We start from the raw sequence: 16,447 nt of genomic DNA, 5'->3' as shown, positions 1-16,447 counted from the left end.
GAATGTTTCCAGCGCTGCTGATCGGCGTCGGAGCTGATTAAAAACCTGTGTCTACTCCAGAGTTATTTGCCCGGGGAGTGAATGCCGATGCATTCATTCCCGCTGCAGTCACAAGCCAGATGTTAGTGGTTATTTTCACCAGTGGAAAAAGGGTCTTCAGATGCAGTTTGATGACCCAACATGCACTTGAGTTTTTACAAAGTTGACGTCATTATTGTACGGGATGTGCCTCAAATTTTTTTCACTACTTGTTAGCCAATGTCGCCAAGAGATGATGATGATGCATTGGAACCATTTAGCAGATTAAGTGTGTCTGGTTTTACTTTAGTTATCATCTGCTTGGTCAGACTCTTTCACTTCCCTTTATTACCCTTCATAAAGCCAAATTGAGGTGAGGAAGGAAGTGCCACTCTGAAAAGAGATGCCCCATGAGGTCAATGCCCGAGATTTAACTCTCATTTCTCAAGGGTACAGACGAGGAACTTCCAACGTCTCATGGAGGTACCTTGTCTCAAACCCCATGTGGAGCCATGAGGAGAGGACGGAAAGGCAAGACATAATTGTTGCGGAGGCCCACAGACTCAATTACAGTTTAAACAGCAGGACTTCCACCCGTCAGCATCCTCCTTCTCCTTTATTATTGTCTCCTTCTCACTTTCTATGTGCACAGACAAGAAGTGCCAGCTTGCAAAAGCGACACAAAGAAGAAGAAAGAAAAGTTTTCTTAAGGTCCAAGCCCGGGTAGCTGGAGAAAAAGGGGTTGGTTGAGTTTTCTCTTCCTCCCTCTCTTTGTGCCTGTCTGACAGCCCTGTTTCTTGATGAAAATGTCCCGCTGGATGAGGGTATTAGACGCCCGCTCTAATCCCGTGTAATTTCCCACAATCCCCTTTGCTTGCATCCTGCCAACGAGGCCTTCGGCGCCCTGCTGAGCCCCTCGCTGCTGGCTTTGGCGTTCCCACACCCCTGCTCGAGCCCTATTTCCTCTGCTGGTGGAACGGAAACAAGGCACTCTCTCCTCCCTTTCATCCCTCTTTTCAACGGAGCCACAGCAGCAGCAGAAAGTATCGGCCTACTGATGAGTGTGTCCTCTGGCAGAACCGAGCCACAGAGGAGTCAGACAGGTTTTAGTCATTAGCAGAATTAAAACCTTGTTCCGCAACTGGTTGACCCAAATCACATCTGTGTGCGTGTGGCCTTGTTGCATTGTTGCGGTTTTGCATCACAAATGTGTGTCTATGTGCACGGCTGTGTACATTCGCCACTGTCATAATCCCGTACAATCTCCCTCTTACGTAAAATGCTTTATGATTCCACATCATCTTTTTTTTTATTTATCACTAGGCGCATCAGAGGTTCATCTGGGGAAAGAGCCGAGTGACACACTGTCTGCCCTCTTGTCCAAATATCTATTACAAAAATGTCCAGCACCAGCAGTAAGTCTCGTATACATGCAATGGGGCTCTCAAAAGTCGTGTAAGCTGCTGATGAAAAGTGCTTTGGATAAAACATATTGCGTAAAAAAAACACATCGGTTGCTCATCAATGATCAACTCAGACGATGTTTTCTCTTCACACACTGCAGGGACTTCTATTGAAGTCAAGTGCAAGACAGATGTTTCTGTTTACTGAGCTGAGTTGGTGTGGATTAAAACAGAAACTTTATTTTGACACTAATTCCTCCTATGTTCAATCTATTGGTCAATCAATAAAGTAAGTAAATTCACTAGAAATTCTTTGACTTTGATAAACATGATTTCCATCGGGAAATTAATCATTGTCATGAGCAAAAATACAGTGTGGCCATGTTCCCATCCACAAACTAACAATACTAATGTGCAGCTAATCTTCACCACTCCATCATCTAAGCTGCAATTTACAAACGACTCATTAAAGCACATTCCTCCACCAATGCCCAAAATCCTACAAATGATTGTTTAGTTCTTACAGTAGAACTATTAAAGAAAAAAACCTGGTCCTAACTCAAATTATTTATTTGTCATAAAACATAGTTAAACAAACGGATTATCCAAAATCAATCAATCAATCAATCAAATTTGATTTATATAGCCCATATTCACAAATTACAATTCTTCAAATAGGGCTTTAACAGGGTGTGACATCCTCTGCTCTTAACCCTCAGCAAGAGTAAGGAAAAACTACTTAAAAAACCCATGTATAGGGTAAAAATATGTAGAAACCTGAGAGAGAGCCACATGTGAGGGATCCCTCTCCCAGGACGGACAGAAGAGCAATAGATGCCACGTGTAGGAAAACATCATACATTTTCGATTAAAGTTTTTAGCAGCATTTGATGAGGGAAACACATTTCAAATTCCTGGATAAGCCCCTAACTCCAAATCCAAACCAACATTTACTGGGTTCTGTCTCGGCCATGGCCACAAGTTTAGTGGAAAACATGGTGATGGGATTGGGCCTGGTTTAGTAGAATTTCGCGTAAACAATCAATTAAACCAACCACCAGACTTCTCCTTAGCGAAGGTTATTAGCACTAAAAGAAAAATACAGCCTCAGATAATGTGAATATATTCCTGTATTTTTTACATACACCTGAGTACTTGACAAAGTTAAAGTTCGACCTGATGGTGGCAGTAGATAAGCAAAGGGATCACCAATGGTATTACAGTTCAGCCTCTGAGCACCATAAATGTGTTCACCACATTTCAAATGTTATTGACCATGTGCTGAGCTCCCTAGATAGCTGTGCATCTGTTGATTTGGAAAGCATGTTGTGAAATGTCACAGCTCTGTGTCGTCAGCGATCCAGTTTCCTGTGATGCCAATTAATCATCTTTCCTGACAAAACAGTCCTTCTTATATTCACTCTCTAAACACATTTATCTAAGAGTGACAATTATACAAGCGATGTATTATGTAAGATTAAGATTGAAGCATGGATTTAAGCAGCCATAAACCTGGATTATGATGTGTTTGTAAGACAATCTCCACATCTTCTTATTATGTAATGAAGCAGTTATGCAAAGCAGAAGTTTTAGTCAGACTGGAATATCCTCGCTTGACCTTAAACTCGTTTTAAGAACATAAACAGAGAGCTGGTTTGTGATGCTCCCTCACATGAGTAAATCTCACAAATTGTGTGTGAAGGCTCTGATTGTATGTAAAATTATGTGTGTGTTTGTGCACACACAAACAAACACACAAACACAGCAAGGTTTGGGTTAGGAGATAAGGTTTTAGGTAGACTTTTCACAATGAATGGACAAGTCAATAGAGTATTCTGTGTGTGTGTGTGTTTGTGTACATTGCGCTAAATGTCAGCTCAATAATTTAGCATTGGAAGTGAGAAGTGTCAAGCTGCATTCCCAAATATTGCTGGTCTTATTCCGGCTGTACGTCTGTAAGTGGTTCTAGCGTGCGTGTGTGTGTGTGAGCGTGCGTGTGTTCATTCATGTGCATGCCTGTGTGTGCTCTGATCTCAGCAGCAGGCTGCATCTCTGCTGCCTCTGAGCTGCTCGGCTCCTGTAAACACAGCAGTGACTGCTCAGTGTCACAGAGAAGAGTGAAGAGCATGAGCGAGATAAAACCTGCTCCCTTCAGCACTCCATTCAGTCTGTTATACATCAGCAGTAACACATATTTGGTCCCCCGCCTGACTGTAAAAAGTATTTTCACAAAGTTATTGTTTTGTCCTTCCTTGGCTTCCATTTCCTATTTAGTCCTGTAATCCCAGAGAGTCATCCACTGAATGCAAATCCATTTTACCTTGAAGATATGTACAACACAGATGTATAGAACTGAACAGTTTCAGGAGGCCCACTCACATCCCTGACAAACTTCTAACCTTTGTTCAACTACCAGACTGAGTAAATAAACTGCAGGGAATGGTTGAAATGATATTGAAGGAGAGTGTTATATCAATGTCCAGCCCTCTGCTTCCCATGTTTATGAAGTTGAATGACAACACTAAAACAATAAACATCATAGTGGCTTTTTTTCACTAAACTTGTGTGTTGTTTTCGTGGTGTTAGATCTGTAAAACTCAGTGCTGGCTCTTAAGCCACTCTCAGAGACTTGAAGTTGTTTCTACCATCATTTAACACATTGTGTATTATTTCAGCCTCTTTGGAAAGATGAGCTGAAGCTTTCACTGAAGTCTGGAAATTTTCCAGAAATTTTCCATAGTGGCTGTTTGACAGAATGCAAATGTCTGAGTCAGTTACTCCAGAGATTTTCTGGAACTTTTGCGGCCAGCCCCCTGGTAAGAAGTTCGAGCCCACGAGAGAATATAGCAGAAAAAAGTCTGATGAATTCACAGCAGGCAACAAATGCAAAAGCTAAAAAAAACTAAGAGCATACAAATATTTCAGGATTCAAAAGAGGAACCATACATAGCCAACAATAAAAATGTCAACTTGGAGAGACAACAAGATTTATCAATGGGATGAAAACAAAAACATGTGAATATTCTGGACATATTCCTGTTGTTGTGAACGTGTCTGACACAGACGATCTCCTGTTATGTACATAACAGTTTTAGTCAAATTTCCGGAATTCACCGGATTTAAGCTCAAGTTCTCGGATATTGAATTCAAATTTCTGTCCCCCTTTAAAATGATAAATCTAGTCACTTCCTTGAAATGTTCTGTGTATCATGCACTACAACAGAAATACTACAGTTTTACAAGAATAGGGAACTTAAAATAAATCACTCTGATGTGCTTGATTGAGCAACCGAACATTATAACCATCTGTAGAGCAACTGAGGAAACGTGTGCCGCTCTAACCTTCCTCCCGTCACTTCCAGTCACCAGGGGCAAACCACGGGCAGTCTAAACGGACGACACTTGAGGAAATCCACTCGAACTGCAGGAGCTGACTCAAGTGAAGAAAGTTTACTCTGGAGCAAGTCCACAGTCATCACTTCCCCCTTCTTCTGAGATGCTGTTTCTTTCTTTAGAAACGTAGGAAAATCTTGAGCTCAGCAAAAAACTCAAATGTGGTTCTCTCGTTTCCTTCGAGATTGGCTGCACCAGTGGAACGTTACTGGGAACGGTGAGTGTTTGCTTTGGTGGTTGGAAAAATCTGTATTGTCAATGGGTCCCTGGAGGAGTGAAAACATTCTATGTATGCGTTAATAAAAGTGGAACATCGAGTGAAAGAATTCCTCTGATTTGCAGCAGATGTGCAATGAATCAACATTTTCCTACTTTCAACATGTCACATTTTTGGGGGTTTGGATTTGCCCCCGTCGTTGAACCTTGCGGTGTGTGCGGCTGCTAACAGGTCCGTTATAGCTGCTAAGTGTAAAGACATCCCTGTGAGATGTGGAGCCAGATGTGATCACGCAGCCATCGTGTCTACTGTGTGTCAGTCCTTAAAACCATCTGAGCGTTGCGATCGGAGAACAATTGCGTTAAATTGGTGGCTCTTGTTTCTCCGAGCTCTGACGGGCTACTTTCTGTCCCTGGGTTGCGGTGTGGTGTGTTAAGCTCACCCTCTGCTCTCTGATCCTCTCCCTGCTCTGTTAGTCGAGCCGGCAGAGGTCAGGGGGTTCCTCCAGCGCTCAGCGGCATCATCCATTACCTCACTGTCGGCTTATGGAGCACAATCAATCCACTGCAGACGCGCATCGGTGCACGCTCACCCACACGCTCACCCAGAAGCTAAAATGCTCTTCAGAGGGACTAATTATAGCCTCGCTGCAGTCTAATAGAACACACGTGCATCAAAGCGTGCTTACGCGCAAACGAGCAGCAAAGATACGTCTGACCTCTTTCTGGCTGTGCCCCCTTGAAGCGTCTGCTCTGTAGCGGCCTGTTGTACAGGTGATAGTGACTGGGCTCTGTCTGTGTTGTGTAATGGAATGAATGGGTCTGTAGACAGTCCAATGAATACTGCTGTCTCTTTACAGGGAGGTTGAGGGAGTCCACTGTCCGCTGAATAAATGTCCTCGCCGCCCGCCTGAGGATTCCTCCTGTTTATGAGGCCATCAAGGAAACACTCCGTGCTGATGCGGTGCAGCAAATATTAAAGGTAAATAGCAGGCGCGTGTCGTCTTGTTGCCTGGGGCTTACACTGTCAACACTATTAGTTAACACAAGGTTGAGAGCAAACAATGGTGTTCCTCCTCTGATTAGGTGACTTTGAAACCTCTTTCAGACATGCACTGAACGACCGATAAGAGTTCCTCCTGCCAACACCCTAGTGTAAGCTCTGGATAATCTCTGAATGAGCCCATGAGAAAAATAAAAAAAACATCGTCGGAGATCCTGAGCACGATTCACTGAGAGCGAGAGATGTTTCTAACACGTGACACGATACAAATATGTCAGAAGGAAGAAGAGGTGCCTCATACGTAGAGGATGGCGACGAAGATGTCAGGAGAGCTTTTGGCGAAAACGGCTTTCGCTGCTGTTGATATGCTGTGAACAAAAACACTCACAATGAAGTTTATACATTACCTCCTGCCTCAGTGAGATTCCTGTTCGAGCAGAGAATCTCCTGCTGGGTTGTTCCTGTGTGAAGGGCGAACTCTGAGAAAGGACCTTCTCCAGAGTTCCTGTCTGAAAATGTCTTCAAATCTACGTTCACTACATTATGTCCAGTGCTTTGATAGGTACTCTGATGAGATGTTAAAACATTAAAGAGGAATTTCTCGACAGTTAAGTAATGGATTGTGCAAACATCTTGTACAGAGTATAGAAAAGAAATTGGTTCGAATTCCAGTGCGGTTTTAAACAAGAACATCTGTTAACATTCCCCTGAAAATGAACCTGTGGCTTTCACTGTTTCATTAAAATATTTTCCAATTCATTGCGCGGAAGAAGCAGCTGCAAAATGTGTTCCCCCGCAGCCAACCGCGCTGGGGGCTAAAGAGAAAAGCACATTTGGAGGCTGATGTTTGGTGGCATCACAGTGGACTGAGATTAATGATACTTCAACAGACAGAAAGTGGTGCATGAATCAACATTTGCTTTTTTCAAAGGCATTCTCAAAAAATGGTGATTATAGGTCTGAACGGAGGAGAAAATGAAATGTGGTACATTCACACCCAAACTGCATTGTGCCCTATACCCCCCCCCTCTGAGTTTTCAAAATTTGGAACTACTCAGACATGTCAGGACTCTTGTCAGAAAGGTACACAAAGAACAAAAAAAGATCTTTACACATCAGTGAGGGCCCGTTTGCCTGTAAATGCACCTTCACTCAATTCGTTGCCATCACCCGTGTGTCATTAGTTTCTGATTGACGGCAGCTGATTACACAGTGGACAGCTGGGAATTTGTTCTGTAGGTGAAGCATTTAAAGTGAAGAGAGGTGATGTTCTTTAGAATGACCTGAAACAGAGTCCTGCTCCAGGCTGGGTACACAAAAATCTCATGCAACCGGTGACATTTGTATTTCTAAAAAATGCAAGGGTTCCAGCATGGGTGAGAACTGAAGTTTATTATTTTTCTGGAGGAAACAGGAATTCAATTGATTGTGCAGTATTTTTAATATCTAAATCAGCTTACATGAAGCCTCAAGGATTTGTTTTACTGGGAAAGCTTATGACGCCACCTTTGACCCTTTCACTTCCGCTCAAATAACTCGCTCTACTGACAGCGAACTAACCAGTACAGCAAAATGAATCTCATGAAGACTAAAATAGCCAGAGGTGTTAGCAGTGGCTTTGCTGTGCGTATAAAGGGGCACAAAGTATTAGCTTTTGACATTGAATGCTAGGTATGTTGTTGCTTCGGAAAAACATTGACAGCTGCAGGAGCACAGGCGCTACAGGTCACAGATATTTTTCCAAGAATACAACTCATTCACCAAAACAGGAGGGGTTAGGAGGACAGGACCCATTTGATGTGAGTGGAGATGTTTTGTGCGCGTTTAACTGTGCGTGTGTGATGGGTCCAGGCGGGTCTGGATTTGACTCTGAAAATGATGGATAACGGGTCAGGTCTTGAACCGCGATTGGAAGGTGCAGGCGGTTGGATGGACCCTTTCTGGACTCTGATCTAATCAACAACTTTGGAAAATGCACATAAATTGCAATTTTGAAGTAATTTGATTCAAAGCATAATTAACCGTAATTAATTAGGTGCCTATTAATCATGGCAAAATGAAAATATAATCCTTTTCTTTATTATTTATCAGCATTAATCAGTAAAAAAAAGACAGACAAAGTATAAAATACAGACAAACACACACATGGACTTTCAATCCTCAGGTTATATAAAGGTCAGAGCGATTTGATATGAGGAGACTTTTCCGAAGACAATTTTCCCCAAGTGATTTGAAAACGATAAATGAATAAAAACTGCAGTTTCCCACAGATTGTGCTCAGGAGGTCTGTGTGGAAACATGTGATATGCTATATTATTATTGGCCTCATTAATATTAAGTTATTCCTTCCTATTAATCCTCAGTCATTTATCACATAACATTCCACACCCCTCCCCCTCTCTGCCAGAGTAAAAGCTTTGGATGGCCTCTATTTTTTGGGCCTTATCTTAATTGGAAACTGCTGTAGGGAAGATTGGTGTAGAAGGGAAAAGTGGGAGACGAGAAGAGGGAAGGGAGGAAGAGAAAGAGAAAAGAGACAGACAGATAGACAGAGAGATGACAACATAATAAATCAAATATGAGGATCCCTGTTAAAACAGGGATCCTCATATTTGATTGCAAATCACTCCTACCACACGGCTCTCTGTTCTCTGCTCTATTCTATCCTCCTTTAGCTAGCGTGCAGCTGCGTCCTGGACAAACATACCAAGTTTTTTTTTCTTTTAGGTGGAGGCCTGGTAGTGTATGTGTCTGAATGAAAATGTGGAAAGACAAGGTCAGAGGTCCTCCAGTCACTAAAGGTCAGAGAGGAATGATACGATGGGGACCGGCACAGGGGCGAACCCGATTAGGTGCTGAATGTCCGGGACAGACAGCAACGTAAACAGAGATTACAGAGGGGACAGAGACCCCCAGCCTGTCAGCACCCCGGCCGACATCGGCCCCCCCAAGCAACGAAGGGGAAGGGGAGCAGTGTGTGGACACCATGATAGGTATAGAGGCCTGGAATGTCATTATTGGTTTGGTTTGATATCGGTGTTTTAATGTGATCAGGAACTTGCCTCATGTCTTCCCCACACCACTGTTCATCTTATTGTGAAGATGTTTGCAGATGACACTGTACTAATAATGACAGTGTTGCATTTCAGTATCTGTCATTTCTCTGCCAAAGTTGTGAGCTATGCTAGTGGGTTTAACCTAAACATCACTTTTTATGAGCATTTTTTTATTAAAGGGTACAAAAAGTGCAACACGTGCAAATTGAACGTAGGCTTTGAATAGTCTGAATTTATCATTGCCATTCCAATATTTTCGGCCACTACACTGAAAAAAATGTTAAGTTGGATTTACCAAAGTTTAGATTGTCAAAATATATTTTAAATTTAATGTACACATTTATGAGTTGATCATTCTTATTGCTCTTATATGCAGGGTTCAGTAATGCGTCAAAAATCGTTTAAATGAGCCAAATGGAAACATGTAGCAATTACAAGGGGTCAGAATCCATATACTGTACACACAACTGTAAACACAACCCTGATGGTCACTATCTGGTAAAAAATAAATCAATATAATAATGAGCTTGAATATATATTAAGACTACAATGCATTTAGACTAGCAGCAATACAATTATAAAAAATTTGACTTGTACCATATTTTCATCAAAATATGAGGACTACAACCAAACAATTAGGTTCCAGAATTACCCATACAAATATGATGTAGGATATAATCTAACTCAAAAGCTTTTCACTCTGTAAAATCTGTTAAAAAAACATGCTTCACCCTGCCTTAAGGAGCTTCTAACACAAACTGATTAACCTTATTAGAATGATTTTCGCTGCACAGTTTTATTGCTCCACAGTGGGCGTTAATCGTACATTTCTCCACCCTATGAAAAGTTAATTAATTTCTGGAATTTCTGGCCTGAGATTATCTGTACACACTTCTGACACTGGGTGTGTCAAACACAGTTTAGCTTCAGAGCAAACACACATAAATGAGGTTTTTACGAGTGTGTGTGACCGTATTGCACAGCTTCAACATGATGCGCTCAATAGGCGAGCATATAGGAGGTGTCTCCTAAATCTTGTGTTTCATATTACCCTCAGACTTTTATGAGATCATGCCCTAGCCACGCTGCAGATACGATCATGACTGACAGCTTTTGTCGTGCGGGAAGAAAAGCAGCCTTTAAGATCCATGTTTTTAAATCAAACTATTATTCCAGCATATGAGCTCCAGCTCGGCTTAACAGCTGCTGACGTTCAATCACGCTCCCTTTAATGGAAGAGAATTTGTGAGTTAGCAAACATGGCCCCTGTCTTGTCCTGGCAAGCGGCAGCTCCAGCTTTGGCCTGCGTTAGCCGCCATCTGCTTTGAATTGTGGACAGTTGAGACAGGGTTGTGGTCAGGGGGAGGCGGCGGCAGCGAAGGCTCGGGTCTCATCTGGATCTAATAGGTGATGAGAGGAAACCGAGCCATCCCAAAAAGTGCCTGAGGGCCTCATGCCAGAAGTGGACCGTGGAGCTGGGCGAGGGATAAACGGAGGGGTCACATCTATAACACTGACATGATATGTTACTGTACCAGGTATAAGAAGAAAATTCATTTTTAACATCACAGTCTGAAGCCTAGAAAAATACTGGCAATCAAGTATATTGTCAGCTTACATAACTGAAAATATGTGCAGTATTGAACCTCATCTCATTTACAAAGCGCTTACTGTAGGAAATCCAATAGCACTGCTCCAACAGAGTGAATACATCTTTAAATGAATTTGCTGTCAGGTCTGTACACTCTAATAGATCCACTGTTTAATAGCCAGGACGAATAAACACTCCCCTTCCCTTCAACAACAAGTTATCTACAGCTCAATGCCAACTCATTCTCCCTTTTAATGCTCATTGCTTTGGAAAAAAACAAATGGGCGCAAGGAAACAGGGACAGTGGCCATTATACAGCCTCGTCTACGTCTACGATTCATCAGTCCAAAAGTTCATCTCCATTAGTCAGCATTACCCTGCTACCTCAGCTGAGTCCATAGAGTAATGGCCCATAGATACAGCCCATTCACAGTCATTACCAAAGGCAGCTCAGCCAAGACCACGGTGCCATACGTCACTCGGTGGCTGGCTGCGAGCCATGGGACTGATAGGCTCCGATCTGTACCTCCCAGGCTACCTGTCACAGCACATCAGAGGCATCATCTTTATGACAACCATTCGCACGGGATTACACAGATGGTAAATTATGTGAATATCCCGTAGATTTAGAACAAGGCTCTCCGCACAGCCCATGGATGTGCATAAGATGGGATGACCTGACCGTCAGGGGCAGGGAGCTCTGCCTCTGCCTCTGCTGCTGCTGCTGGGACAGAAAACATTCCAGACAGGGCAAAGGGCAAACGCCCCACTTCCTGTCACTCTGAAAGATGGGACTGGAGGAGCATGAAGGGGAAAGTCGGGGGCGTGAAAAGGAGGGACATGATATGATATTTGTTGCAGCTGTGACCATGCCCTGATCTTTCTCTCCTCTCCACCCACCCTGCCCTCCTTGTTTCCTTTCTTCTGCTCAGGAGAACAAAATCAGCCAGGAGACATAGGAGAGGCTTTTGTGTATTGTCTGTGGCATGGTCTGCTGCCTCTTGATCTCCAAGCAACATCACCAACTGAGGCTTCATCCATTCTACTATGTTTTCATTTGAAAACAGAGTTTTCAAACTAAAATGACCTCTGTCCACACGAGCGATTTGGCCCCATATCAGTCAATACCAACACGCCTGATAATGCATCACGTGACCGCTCACATACACTGGGCATGTGTGTGCTTGTGTACACATTAGTTGCTAAACTAATCTACTACTCATGTAAAAAGTTGTATCATTGTAAAATGCAGAATTTAAATGTAAAACAGCTGCAAAGACAACAGGGTCAGCAACGCTTGTAAATGATTATCTCTGTTGCATTAGGAACTGGTAGCCGGGGCTAATGCTGGTTGTTTTCTTCCAGAAGGGGGTCACAAGATAAGAACCTGATGAACCATCGAAGGCTACCCTGCAACCAAAAAGTGACTTTGAGAATAGTCTATGTCATGGTTTCCGAAAATCTTGGTTTCTGCCCGTCCAGACAAAGAATTTCCAAACTTCTCAGTTTTAGCTGCTCTAAAAGTAGTGTGGCCGCTTGGCTTATCTAGACTTGATCGTTGGGATGTGGCCTGACAATATGTTTCCTCAGCTTTATTGCCGGGCCCCCCCCCCCATCACCGCCCTGGTCCTGTTAGTCCTCCTCCCTGCTTTCTGTTTCTCACAGGGCCTCCCAGTGCCATCCAATCCCCTGTGAGCTGCGGCGGATGGAGGTGATTTACTGGTGGCCCCTGTGTTTGTTTTCCCTTCCCCTGCTGTTGGCCCTGCTAAGCACCCTGCTTAGCTACTTATCTGGCGAGGGATGCATCTGTGTCTGCATGTGTGTATGAATGTGTTATACGTTACACTCGTCTCCCACTTATGAGCACATCTCTTAGCATATGCAACTTATTTTCAGTGGAATGCAAGCAATGGTGTTTCCAAAATGGCCGAAGTGGGAGGTATTCGGATTTTATTGAAGTAGCCCGGTCTAATAGAGGATCCTTGGAGCGGGACAAATTTGATTTAGCTGACAAAGCTGGCTCACACACTCCGACGGTATGGCCCTCAGGGTGGTCCCGTGTATCAGCCACAGAGCCAGTGGTCTATAAGAAGTGCTGATGTCATCATTTGACATATGCTGCCCTGAAAGTGTTTCCGGAGCAGGTGGCAAGGTCTCGACAAAGATCTACACACAACAAACTACACACACACAGACACACACTCATGTGAGTGTAAAGCGCTCTATCTATTTCACACCGAGATAAACAAAGGCAGCGCTGCATTACCCGGTGTTCATCTAATTGGCCACATAGCCAGAGGGGAGGGGCTGTGGAGGTCACGCTGCTCTCTCCGGGCGCCCATTACTCGCTCAGTTAAGCTCAGCACCACGTGGCGAGGCTGTGGATACACTTGTCACTGACACAGCCTAATTAGAAGCAGCCGTCCGGTGCCTGAACCCCACACCCCACCCTGACACCACCTGAGAGGCAGAGCCCTAACCCACCTGTTCCCTGTGGACACGACGTCGAGGGTGAACAGTTCCTACAAGGATCCTCTGTCTCTAGCAGGCTGCCTTATTAAATATTCAGTGTGGATGGAGTCATGTTGATGGATTCTCCTTGATGCAGCCCTTGCATTTCTGGTGCCACTTATTTAAAAAGTCATAGTTTATAAAGGCTCTGTAAGTTATATTTAAACACTTTTGAATGCTTTATATATGTGAAATAGGTCATTAACAGCAACATTTAATTTGCCAGGTTGTAAATATATTATTCATCAGATATTATACATTAGCTGTTTCATTAGTGATTAAATTTTTTTAAGAACCATTGAGAATTATAATTAAAATTAATTTATTAGCTGATATTGACACAGTATCTGCATAAGGTTATGATAAATATTACATGAAGTGAGTAAGTCATCCATTAAAGATTTTACATTTTTTACGACCTGTTAACTCAATTGTTATAATCTCATCCAAACAAAAACCAAATATATATAGTTGACTATATAAAGCATCATAAGTGCTTTATTTATCTTAATTTCCAGCAATGGGATACAGTGTGCTCAGTCATAAAGAAGGCCTCATGAAAAACTGGTGGCTTTTGGTTTAATGGAGATTTAATATATAGTAGAAATTTTCAATTTATCAGCTGACCAATAAAAGTCAGCTGATATGAGCCTGTGACAGATTTATCAGTATCAATGTTTATCGCTTATATGTCAAAGTATGAAAACCTTTATTTGATAGAATAACCATTGCAGAAAAGTGGTGTCTGTCAAATAAAACAACAACAAAAGACCTATTTTGATGACAACGTGACGCAGTGTGGGGAAGCAGTGTTGTGTTTCTACCAAGTCTCATAGCATTTCTTTCTACAAAGGGTTTGATAACAACAGGAATCATTACAAGTTCTTATTGGCATCGGCTCTCAAACATTCATATTGGCCAGCCTCTGGTGTACAACTGTTATGATGAGTGTATCCTAGAGCTGCTGTGATTGGTGGACAAATTGTATCCCTTGGATTATAAGCCTGCAGCACATTTAGGTTTGATTTTTATTTTCTCATTTAGGAGTGACGGTCGCACCGTATCTGCTGCCGTGGAGCCGCGCTCTGAGGACAACCAATTACTGATGCATGAGTAGTTTCTAAAGGAGCACTTTGAACTAATGCCAAACATGAGAAACTTTTGCCTGCTTGGTGGAGCGAACGTGATGCAGAGGCACTGATGCATGTGGGGGTAAACACTCCTCTGATTTGGGATTGGCTGGATGAGACACAGGAAGCAGGAGCTGACTGCCTCAGAGTCAGCTTTGTGTAAATGCTGCGACATGCGATCACATGCCAGCAGTCAAACATACATTCCAGCGTTGAGAGGAATGCAAACATGAAAACACACTTATACACTGATCATGTGTGGAGTCGACGTACGTAAACACACACCTGCATGGATGGACTCTTTGTTCTCTCTTGTCCTCTTTTATTTGTCAGACTCACAGGAAAAGAAAAAACTGTTGCTTCTTCGCAGGGACGTTCAATGTCTCACCTCCTCCACAATCGGGTTGTTTGCGTCATCACTCGCCTCCTCAAAAGAGAGGAGGTGCTTTACACATGACCACGAGCACATTTGAATCAAACAAAGAGGTTACAGGTGGATCCCCACTGCAAAGGGATGTTACAGAATCAAGGTAAACATGAGAAGAAGCCAAAGAGGAAGAGAACTTAATTGCACTGTCATCCTGCTCTCCACTGACTTCCATTCCTTACACCCCCCTCTCGCTTTCTATCCGCTCCACAGATGCTGCTCTGCCTGATGTGATGGGACATTTATTAAAAGTCCAGCCTCCAGGACTAGTTGATGGATAGATCAGTGATAAGAGGAGGAGGAGGAGGCGGAGGAAGGCATGTGCCGTTTTCAGACACAAACTCCTAAGAAGTTTCACACATGAACAACACTGTGTCAGTGTCTTCTACATGAATGGCTCCTCTTTTTCATCCTGATATCTGTGTATTCTTTTTCATATTTTTTAGTTTAGGATCTCCTGCCTTGTTCTCACATAGGCTCATTCGGACATTACTCAGATTTTTTACGAAAAGAATGTCCAGAGATATTTCAGAGTTCATTGCTTATCTGAAAACAGCTTTGGAAAGAAGCAAAGCAGTTGAGAATTCACAAGTCTTTTTACAGAGGAATGAAGAAGAGGAAGGGATGATGAAGGAAAGAGGAGAAGCAGTGGTGCTTGATATAGGTCTGGCACCCAGGAGAAGGAAAGAAATGCATTAAGTCTGAAATAGTGTTGAATAAGAGAAGAAAGACATCAGCGTCTAAATCTTGTGTGTCAGAGGTTAGGCTTGATCTGGAGGTGTGTGTGTGTGTGTGTGTGTGTGTGTGTGTGAGCCTCCTCATTTTATTGATGAGCCTCTTCATCTGGTTCTGCTAGGGAGAGCAGGGGTGTCGAGGGGAGAGAAGGATGGAGATGGAAGGAAAGGAGGGAGAGGTGGTGCGGGGTGAGAAGATCGGGGCTCGGCTCCAGATCTGCCGAGCCTGAAAGCAGTTTCCCCCCCGAAAGCTGTGAATAACGAAGGGAGATAGTAAGGAGGAGGAGAAGGGGAAAAAGGAGTGGAAGCCAGACAGAAAGCCAGACTTAAAGGAGAGGAGGAGGATGACTGATATTTAAATGAGAAAATAATAATGGAGTCGAGAGATTTGAAAATAACTGAGATAAATACTGAGGTGGCAGCTACTGGTCATATTCTTTTATGTGGCTCAGCCGGTTTTAATGCCCGGGACATCTCAACCATGTAATATGTCATGTTTTTTTTTTACTATGGGCTACGTGCCATTTATTTTAATGTCCAAACTCGTTTTCGTACCGGCGCACATCCCTTCATGTTGAAGTCGGAGAATGTGGGCTGCGTCCCTCTGATTTTCTGCTGTCTGGGGTTACGATTGAGCCAGGACGGAGCGTGTGACACCGCCGACGCTCACCGCAGAAAACTGAGTCATCACTTCAGCCAGTTGGCTCGCCCCAGATGACCGAGAAGAACTGCCATTCGGCAATGAGCCTGTCAGATTCCAACTTCACCGGGATTATTTCTGCTCAGCACAATCCAATTTTGTGGCATGGAACTGGGAAATATGTGACCTAATTTTTGTGTGTGTGTGTGTTTGTGTGTACATGTTTTGTTTTAACCCCCGCAAACATCCCTCCCCCACCTCCTCTCCCTCTTCTTTAGCTTGATATTTAGGTCACGAGGGGACGGCGTTTTCCAGGCAGAGGGCG

At 43.3% G+C, this 16,447-nt stretch overlaps 1 long non-coding RNA gene across 1 annotated transcript; it reads left to right on the top strand.

Moving 5' to 3' along the window:
• Nucleotides 1-4,651: 4,651 nt before the first annotated feature.
• On the top strand, nucleotides 4,652-16,330 carry LOC128451163 (uncharacterized). Its single transcript, XR_008340076.1, has 3 exons — nucleotides 4,652-5,031; nucleotides 5,891-6,012; nucleotides 14,962-16,330. It is a non-coding gene; the product is annotated as an uncharacterized LOC128451163 (long non-coding RNA).
• The last annotated feature ends 117 nt before the right edge of the window (nucleotides 16,331-16,447 follow it).

This window comes from Pleuronectes platessa, chromosome 11 (assembly GCF_947347685.1).
Source record: "Pleuronectes platessa chromosome 11, fPlePla1.1, whole genome shotgun sequence".
NCBI classification, from domain to species: domain Eukaryota; kingdom Metazoa; phylum Chordata; class Actinopteri; order Pleuronectiformes; family Pleuronectidae; genus Pleuronectes; species Pleuronectes platessa.
This window is presented reverse-complemented; position numbering and strand designations above follow the sequence as displayed.